The sequence below is a fragment of the Muntiacus reevesi genome, chromosome 19 (assembly GCF_963930625.1).
Source record: "Muntiacus reevesi chromosome 19, mMunRee1.1, whole genome shotgun sequence".
Taxonomy (NCBI): domain Eukaryota; kingdom Metazoa; phylum Chordata; class Mammalia; order Artiodactyla; family Cervidae; genus Muntiacus; species Muntiacus reevesi.
Window position 1 is genome coordinate 13,629,827 of NC_089267.1, and position 10,348 is coordinate 13,640,174.

Below are 10,348 nucleotides of genomic sequence, written 5' to 3' on the forward strand. Positions count from 1 at the left end.
AAAGTGATGAGCAACTGTCCCCGGAAAAGTATTGGTCATCTCAGTTTTACCTTAGGCTTTCACTACTTTTTGTTATTTTATATTCACATTTCCATGGTACACTCACTTTTATAAAATCCCCCTTTCTCCTTAAATCTTCAACTTCTCTTCCTTCTTATCTTCATTGTACCTACCACAAACCTTTCCTCTTTATGGAGAAAGTAGGAGTCATTGAAAAAAACTGTCTTTGTATTTCTGTTTCAAATGTATTCTCAGTCAGGCTGATAATTGAATGTATGTTTCCTTCATGTGATTCTGCTAATGGATATGTATGGCTGAGAACACATCCATTGGCATGTGCTTACTTTCTCACCAGTTTTCATTTTTTCTACTATAAAAGGGGGGATTCTCCTACAGTTCTTATAATCAGTCAGAATTATTTATTTTTTCGTAAAAGGTTCTTAATGATTCATCCCCATGTTCTATTTTCAGCTTTATTTCTTTACAAGGTTCTACCACACCCTGCTCCCATTCCTAGACTTGAAATGTCCAGATTTTCATATTTAATTGCTAATGATAGATTGTGAAAGCCATACCTTTGTTTCTTCTCTATTTAGAACACTTTCCCCCATCCTATTTCTTTGTTTACAGAAATCATACCACCTGCAACTCCTCAACACAAAAAGTTCTGTACATAAGTCTTCTAGTCTTACCATATTATATTTTATCTGCCTAAAAAATCTGTCTCCATAAAACAGATATTAGGATCCTTCACCCAAGTATCCACATTACCCAGAAAAATGAGCATTTGCCCAGGGTAGACAATCTTATCCAGCTCCAAAGTATTGCAAATTTTGACCAGCTATCAGATGTCTAAATTGTACATATCCTAAGCCTCTAGGATGCAATCATATAAATCCTAGATTCTAAGTGTTAATGATTGTCTCACTGTGCATGCTGTTCATTGAACCCATGGTAGGCAAAGCATGATCAGGGAAGCTGGAAGAAAACTCAAGGAGCCATAGGACCTGCAGGCACATTTCTTCTTTCTTGGATGAGGCAGCAGTCATAGCAGCAGACATGACACAACAACCCAACAAAGCACAGCCCCCAGGCCTTTCCAGGTGGAGCTTTTATATGCTAGTAGAGCAAAAGTAGCCCATGGCCAAGCAAGTACCTCATAATGCACATGAACAGTGCTATAATTGATCTCTGCTGTTACATAATCATTATTTACAAAACATGGGGTGAGAGTAAGAGGGCATGGGGTGAGACAGCCTGATCACCGTCATCTTGGCTAATTTGTTCTTTCCCTACAATGACCATCACATGTGGTGTCATTTGAGTCCCAGTTCAAATCTGGATTTGAATCCCAGTTCTTCTGCTGCTGCTGCTAAGTCGCTTCAGTCATGTCCAACTCTGTGCGACCCCATACACAGCAGCCCACCAGGCTCCCCTGTCCCTGGGACTCTCCAGGCAAAAACACTGGAGTGGGTTGCCATTTCCTTCTCCAATGCATGAAAGTGAAAAGAGAAAGTGAAGTCACTCAGTCGTGTCCGACTCTTAGCGACCCCATGGACTGCAGCCTACCAGGCTTCTCCATCCATGGAATTTTCCAGGTAAGAGTACTGGAATGAGGAGCCATTGCCTTCTCTGGAATCCCAGCTCTACCATTGCCAAACTCTAAGATCTTGGGCAGGATGCTTAAAGAGTATGAGCCTCAATTCCCTTATCTTTAAAGTGAATCTTAGGAATAGTCCTTACCCTATAAGAAAAGATGCATCAAATACCTAGAACAATGTCTAACAAATGGATGTCATATGTCATTGCAACTAATGTACCATCAATTTTTAGTCACTTAGGATTTTTATTTTATACACACAATGCTGGTTAATTGTATCAGCTTGACTGGGCCCTGGGGTACACAGATATTCGGTGAGTGGACTTAGCTGAGGAGCCAATAGGGTACAACTACTATCAGTGGGACTGGAACTATAAGTCTGAATCCTACCCAGGTGGAGTCATAAAGGAACTTGAAGTTATAAAAAGCCAAATTTATTGATATGGACTCACTAAGCAGTGAGTCTGCCTTTAATGTTGCATCTTGAGGATTTAAAAAGAATTCTAACAGTTTGGTTGGTTGGATGAAACATGGAGGCCAAAACTGGAAACCCCAGCTCTGCCTTGATTTAGTGTGGGGAAAGAGATTCAAATGCTTAGAATAACTGGAATATTAGTGTGAATGTAGACCTAAAATCAGTAGTGTCATTTTAGACTTAGCCACCACACTAGGAGGGTCCAAGAAAACATAACTTTCACCACAACTGAAAGAAATAAATTTGTGTGGGGAGCTCTGGCATCTTTGTAGAACTCTTCTAACAACAACAACAACTTTGTTGTTCTCTGTAGGCCAAACCTGCAGTAAGGACTGTTAGGCACTCAATTGGGAAACCTAAATGCAATGAGAGTAATTGGATCTCGGTGGCAAGGATCAAATGAAAGCGCTCAACAGACAAAAGCAAGGTAGGCAGAGTTACCATAATAAGCATCAGAGTCAAAGTAACAATCAGAATAGTCTGACTCACACAGACCCATGTGGTTGTCTAATTAAGCTTGTATTCCTAGAAGTAAAACAAATAAGTAACCTACTAAATTCTGCTTGATCTGCATCAGCTGAAAAATTCTAGGTAAAGTACACAGTAGTCTAACCTGAATCATAAAAACAGAAATTCATTGACTCTCAATCAATTCCCAGTTTAAAGTGGGTTTATAAAACCAGAACCCTTTCATTGTAGGGGATGCAGTAAAGTTCCCTTAACAAAAGGCCTCAGTTCACTACCATAAATTTATACTCTTATCAATTATCCTAACTGTTCACCAAAGGACACAGGGCCTTTTATCAGAGTAATTGCTATGAGGAAAAGGTCATAATCAAGCCTTTCAGAGACTACTGGATAATGCCTCTGAACTGATATTAATTCCAGAACTTAAAATGTTCCACCAGTCAAAATAAACACTTATGGATGTCAGGTGATCATCAGAGTTTTAGCTCAAGTCTGTCCCACAGTGGGCCCAGTGGGTCTCTGAATCCATCCTGTGGATCTTTTCTAGCTCCAGAATTCATACTCGGTATAGATCTACTCATCAGCTGGCAGAACCCCCACAGTGATTTTTTACCAGTGGCTATCATGATGGGAAAGATCAGGTGGGAGCCACTAGAACTGCCTGGTTCACATGATGATTGCAATTATACCTAGTGTATCAAATGTGATTACATCACTTGAGCAAATTAACACATTCACTAGGACCTGATGTGCAGCTACTTATCTCCATCTTTGTCCAAAATCCACCGAAAGCAAGCAAGCAAGATGAACAACACACCTTCCCTGTCCTGCTTCAGGTAAGTATCAACTCTCCGGCCCTACATGATAATTTAGTTTGTAGGGATCTTGATCACTTTTCCCTTCCACAAGATAACACACTAGTCCATTACGTATTCTAATTGGAACTAGTGAGCAAGAAGACATGACTACCTTAGTTAGACTTACTGGCAAGACTTACTTTTATGTCATTGGGTAAAGAATAAATCTGTTCTACCACTTGGGACATATGATCCAGCAGATCCAGTGGTGCCTGCAGGGCTGGTGGCAGATAGGGGTGCTGTTAAGAGACTTTGGTAGACCCCATATATAACTCTCAGTGCAGGCCCACAGGATTTTAGAGTAAAACACTGCCACCCTCTACAGATAATTATTCCTCTTATAAGAACAAGCCCTTGACCTGCTACTGGGCCTTAGTAGAGACTGAATGCTTAACCAAGGATCACCAAGTTAACCAAGCAACCCGAGCTACCCGTCATGAACTGGGTGTTATCTGACCCAGAAAACTATAAGGTTGAACATGCACAACAGTATGTGTGATCAAGTCTAAGCAGGTCCTGAAGGCACAGGTAAGTTACAGGAAGAAGTAGCCCAAATACTCATGGTTCAAGCTGCTGTTATACTGCCTTCTCTCTCCCAGACCATACCTATGGTCTCCTGGGCAGTTAATCTCCTAAATTAATCTCCTAAGATTAACTGACAGAGGAGAAGTCTTGAGACTGATTTAGATATGGTTCAAACAATATGCAGACTACACCCAAATGTGGACAGCTGCAGCACTACAAACCTTAGTGGGACATCCCTGAAGGACAGCATTGAATACAAAGTCTCCCAGTAGGCAGAACTTCAAGCAATGCACCTGTTGTTCATTTTACATGAAAGGAGAAATGGCCAGATTCGTGATCATATAGCAATTATATGTGATCATATAGCAGTTCATGGACTGTGACCAACAGTTTGGTTGAATGGTCAGGAATTTGGAAAGAAAATGATTGAGAAATTGGTTGGAAGGAAATTTGGGTAAGAGGTATGATATAATTAAAGGTCTTAGAATAGGGCCAAAAGAGTGAAGATATTTATGTCCCCTGTGAATACTCACCAAAGGGTGACCTCTACAGAAAGGTATTTTAATAATCAAATGAATGGAATGATGACCCATTTTGTAGATATCAGTTAGTTTCTTTGCTTAGCCATGCCTGTAACCAAAGAGGTTCATGAATGTAGTGGCTATGGTGGCAGGGATAGAATTTATGCACAGCCACAGAAACAAGGACTTCATTCACCAAAGTCAACCTGGCTTTGGTCATCACTGAGTGCCCAATCTACCAGCCGCAGAGACAAACACTGAGTCCCTGACATGGTACCATTCAACCAATCAGCTATTTACCTAGTAATAGATTGATTATGTTGGGTTGCTTCCATCATGGAAGAGACAGTGTTTTGTTCTTATTGGAATAGTTACTCTGGATGTGGATTTTCCTTCCCTTCACACTATGATTTTTGCCAAAACTATCATCCATAGACATACAGACTATCTTATCCACCCTCATGGTATTCCATACAATATTGCTTCTGATTAAGGAATTCTTCATAGGAAAAGAAGTGTGTCAGCTGGTCCACACTCGTAGAATTCATTGATCTTACCATATTACCTACCATTCTGAAGCAGCTGGCTCAACAGAATTATGAAATGGCCTTTTTAAGCTAGTTACAGCACTAGCTAGATGGCAATACCTGGCAAGGCTAAGACAAGGTTATCCAGAAGGCTATCTGGGCTCTCAACCAGTGACCAATATATGGTGCTGTTTCTTCCATAGCTAGAATCCATGATCTAGGAATCAAGTAATGGAAATGGGAGTGAAACAACCTGCTATTACTCCTAGTGATCCACTAGCAAAAATTTTGCTTCCTCTTTCCAAGACTTTATGCTTTGTTGGCCTGGAGGTCTTATTTCCAAAGGGAGGAATGCTTCCACTGGAAGACACAGTAACGATGTCACTGAACTGAAAGTTAAAACTGCCACTGACCTTTAGGAACTCTTTATGCTTCAGAATCAAAGAAAGGAGTTACTGTGCTGTCTGGGGTGACTGAGTCTGACTACCATGAGAAAACTGGACAATTTGACTACAGTAGAGGTGAGTAACAGTATGTCTGGATACAGGAGATCCTGTAGGGTGTCTCTTAGAATCACCATACTCTGAGATTAAGGTCAGAGGAAAACTACAACAACCTGATTCAGGGAAAACTACTAACGGCCTGCACACTTCAAGCATAAAAGTTTGGGTCATCCCACCAAGAAAAGAATAAAAAACAGTTGAAGAGTTTGTTGAAGCACAGAGAATACAGACTGGGTAGTGGAAGAAGATTGTTATAAATACCAGCTATGACAATGTGACCAGTAACAGAAGTCAAGATTATAAACTTCATGAGTATTTCCTCCTTGTGTGTATACACTTGTGTGTATTTTATGTATAATATATTATAATAAAATTTAATAATAGTTATACATATATCTGTAATACCATATTGTTTTAAGTTCTGTTAATCTTATATCATAGTATTTAAGTTCCAGGATATCAAAGAGAAGAGTAAACATCACTCAAGGGCTTTAGCTCCTCTTCTGGGCAAAGACTGCATTTTCAGTTGTATGCAAGAGAGTTGTATCACGCTATTGAAATTTAGATCTTGTTATTGCCTTTATTTGGAGACCGAGTATGGCTTAAGGAGATGCATATAGGTGCCAAGTTGACAAGTGGAGGACCTGTGATATTTAATTTTATGTGTCAACTAACTGAACCATGACTTACGCAGATACTTATCAAACATGATTCTGGGTATCTTTATGAGGGTGTTGGGAATGAGATTAACATTTGAATTGGTAAACTAAGCAGATTGATTGTCCTCCCTAAAGTGAGTCGTCCTCCTTTAAACACCTGAGTGGTTGAATAGATCAAAAATGCTGATGCCCCTATGGATGAGAGGGAACCATCCTCCTGCCTGACTGAGCTGGAACAATTTTTAAAATTTATTTATTTTTATTGGAGGAGCAGCTTCCCTGGTAGCTCAGCTGGTAAAGCATCCATTTGCAATGCAGGAGACCCTGGGTCAGGAAGATCAGCTGGAGAAGGGATAGGCTACCCACGCCAGTATTCTTGGGCTTCCCTGGTGGGTCAGCTGGTAATGAATCCTCCTGAAATGGGGGAAACCCAGGTTCAATCCCTGGGTTGAGAAGACCCTCTGGAGAAGGGAATGGCTACCCACTCCAGTATTCTGGTTTGGAGAATTCCATGGACCGTATAGTCCATGGGGTCACAAAGAATCAGACACAACTGAATGACTTTCACTTTAATTGGAGGACAATTACAATATTTTGTTGGCTTCTGATATACATTAACATGAATCTGCCATATGTATACACATGTTCCCTCCCTCTTTAACCTCCTTCCCAGCTCCTACCCCACGCCATCTCTCTAGGTTGTCACAGAACATGGTATTTGAGCTCAGTGGGTCATACAGCAAATTCCCACTGGCTATGTAATGTACATGTTTCAAAGCTACTCTCAATTCATCCCACCCTCTCCTTCCCCCACTGTGTCCGTAGGTCTATTCTTTATGTCTTCCTTGCTTCCCTGCAGATAGGTTCATCAGTATCATCTTTCTAGATTCCATATACATGCATTAGTATATGATATTTGTCTTTCTTTCTGACTTACTTCACTCCATATAATAAGCTCTAGGTTCCTCTACCTCATTAGAACTGAGTCAAGTGTGTTCCTTTTTATAGCTGAGTAATATTTCAGTGTATATATGTACCAAATCTTCTTTATCCATTCATTTGTTGATGGACATCTAGGTTGCTTCCATGTCCTAGCTATTGCAAATAGTGCTGCAATGAACATTGGGGAACATGTGTCTTTTTAAATTATGATTTCCTCAGGGTTTATGCCCAGTTGTGAAATTGTTGAGTCATATGGTAGCTTTAGTCCTAGTTTTTTAAGGAATCTCCATACTTTTCTCCATAGTGGCTGTTTCAATTTACATTCTGACCAACAGTGCAAGAGGATTCCCTTTTCTCCATACCCTCTCTGAGATTTATTGTTTGTAGAATTTTTGAAGATGGCCATTCTAACCAGTGTGAGGTAACACCTCATTGTAGGTTTGATTTTCATTTCTCTAACAGTGGAGAAGAAAATGGCAATCCACTCCAGTATTCTTGCCTGGAGAATTCCATGGACCAATGAGCCTGGTGGCTACAGTCTATGGGGTCACAAAGAGTCAGACACAATTGAGTGACTGTTTTTTTATACATATTCAGATACTATTTTTTGGAGAAAGAAATAGCAACCCACTCCAGTATTATTGCCTAGAGAATCCCGTGGACAGAGGAGCCTGGTGGGCTGCTGTCCATAAGTTCGCACAAAGTTGGAAATGACTAAAGCGACTTAGCATGCATGCATGCATGCAAATAATGAGTGATGTTGAGCACCTTTTCATGTGTTTATTAGCCATCTGGGTGTCTTCTTTGGGAAAATGTCTATTTAGGTCTTCTGCCCACTTTTTTATTAGATTGTTTGTTTTTCTGGTATTGAGCTGCATGAGCTGCTTGTATATTTTGGAGATTAATCTTTTGTCAGTTGTTTCATTTGCTATTATTTTCTCCCATTCTGAGGGTTGTCTTTTCACCTTGCTTACAGTTCCCTTTGCTGTGCAATAACTTTTAAGTTTAGTTAGGTCCCATTTGTTTACTTTTGTTTTTATTTCCATCACTGTAGGATGTGGGTCAAAGAGAATCTTGCTCTTTGATGTAAATCACAGCAAGATTCTTTCTGAGCTGGAACATTTTTGTTTTCCAACTTTCCAGGATTCAGACTGAACCAATAGCCCTTCTTGGGTATTGAGCCTGCTGCTGGCTTTCAGACTAGAACTTATATCATTATTTCCCTTGGTTCTTAAATCTTAAAACTAGAGCTCAGAAATATGTATCCTCTATTCTGGATGTTCAATTTACTGACTGCAGATCTTGGAACATCTTGGTCTCAATAATTATGTGAACTAACACCTTATTTATATCATATATATCACTTTTTACATAAGTGAAAAGGTTAATACAAATAATACTTTGTTAAAGTATTAAAATCATTTTGAATTTAGAATTAAACTCATTGAGTTTGATATTTTTCCACAAAATATTCTTTTCACTGTCTTCATGATCATGGTTCATGATCTGTAATGTTTCCTAAAAGACTTCATCATTGTACCCAAAGTGTTAATTCAAGATGATGAAACTCATTGTACAAATTTTCATGATGACCCTTTCTTAATATTTCCAAATATGTAAAGTAAAACAACTATGCTATATTTATCATTTGACTGATAACAATTTTAAGACAACATTGATTGAAAAGCACATTCTGGCACCAGAGATATTAAAATATGAAAAAAAAATTGTGCATCTTAGAATTGATGAAATGTTGACAGTCCTCAATAAATAAATATATATTCTTATCAATGATGATGAGATGATGATGATGATGAATATCAGCTGGAAGAAATGCCCTTGTGCCTGATGAAGTGTGTTTATATTTGGGAACAGGTGCCTGATATTTGGTGCATTTATGGAGCAGTTAAAACACTTGTGCAAAATGAATATGAAAACCAATTGTTGGAAGTGTCATCTGATTACAATTTTAGTTCTACATGTGATAGTGACCAACTTTTCAGGCTATCGTTGGTACTTCTAAAGCTGGATGTTTCAATACCACACAAGTTAAGTCTTTCACTCCCAACACTAATATTCAACTTATTATCATTGTTTTTCAGTTGCTTGTGGCAGAATTCTTATGGGTAAAATTCTTCATGGAAAAAAATTATTCTTCTAATTCTAGGATTCCTTTATTCAGGGCTCCCTCCCTATGGATATGTTCTTTTGCATTCTACACTTACTCATTGTTTTTCTCTATACTCCTTACATTGAAAAATAAGTAAATTCTCCTCTAACAATAAAAACAGACTGGAAAAGATGCTTTGCCTTGGAAATGAACAGAGATCATTCTGTCATTTCTGAGATTGCATCCGAGTACTGCACTTCAGATCCTTTTGTTGACTATGATGGCTACTCCATTTCTTCTAAGGGATTCTTGCCCTCAGTGGTAGATAAAAGGGTCATCTGAGTTAAATATACCCATTCCAGTCCATTTTAGTTTTCTGACTCCTAAAATGTCAATGTTCACTCTTGCCTTCTTCTGTTGACCATTTACATTTGCCTTGATTCCTGGGCCTAATATTCCAGGTTTCTACACAGTACTGCTCTTTACAGCATCAGACTTTAGTTTCATCACCAGTCATGTTCATAATTGGGTATTGTTTTTGCTTTGGCTCCATCTCTTTATTCTGTCTGGTGTTATTTCTTCACTGATCTCCAGTAGCATATCAGGCACCTACCGACCTGGGCAGTTCATCTTTCAGTGTCCTATCTTTTTGCCTTTTCAAACTGTTCATGGGGCTCTCAAGGCAAGAATACTGAAGTGGTTTGCCATTCCTTTCTCCACTGGACCACGTTTTATCAGAACACAGACATCACCAGATGGTCAATACTGACATCAGATTGATTATATTCTTTGCAGCCAAAAATGGAGAAGCTCTATACAGTCAGCAAAAACAAGACCAGGAGCTGACTTTCACTCAGATCATGAACTCCTTATTGCCAATTTCAGACTTAACTTGAAGAAAGTAGGGAAAACCACTAGACCATTCAGGTATGACCTAAATTAAATCCCTTACAATTATACAGTGGAACTGAGAAATAGATTCAAGGGATTAGACCAGATAGACAGAGTGCCTGGAGCATAATGAACAGAGGTTCGTGACATTGTACAGGAGGCTGGGATCAAGACCATCCCCAAGAAACAGAAATGTAAAAAGCAAAATGGTTGTCTGAGGAGGCCTTAAAATTAGCTGTGAAAAGAAGAGAAGTGAAAGGCAAAGGAGAA

At 39.2% G+C, this 10,348-nt stretch overlaps 2 pseudogenes; both read left to right on the top strand.

Annotated features, from left to right (window-relative positions):
- Positions 1-2,474: 2,474 nt before the first annotated feature.
- LOC136150958 (uncharacterized) lies at positions 2,475-4,536 on the top strand (annotated as a pseudogene).
- A 15-nt stretch (positions 4,537-4,551) lies between these two features.
- Positions 4,552-5,366, top strand: LOC136150959 (uncharacterized; annotated as a pseudogene).
- The last annotated feature ends 4,982 nt before the right edge of the window (positions 5,367-10,348 follow it).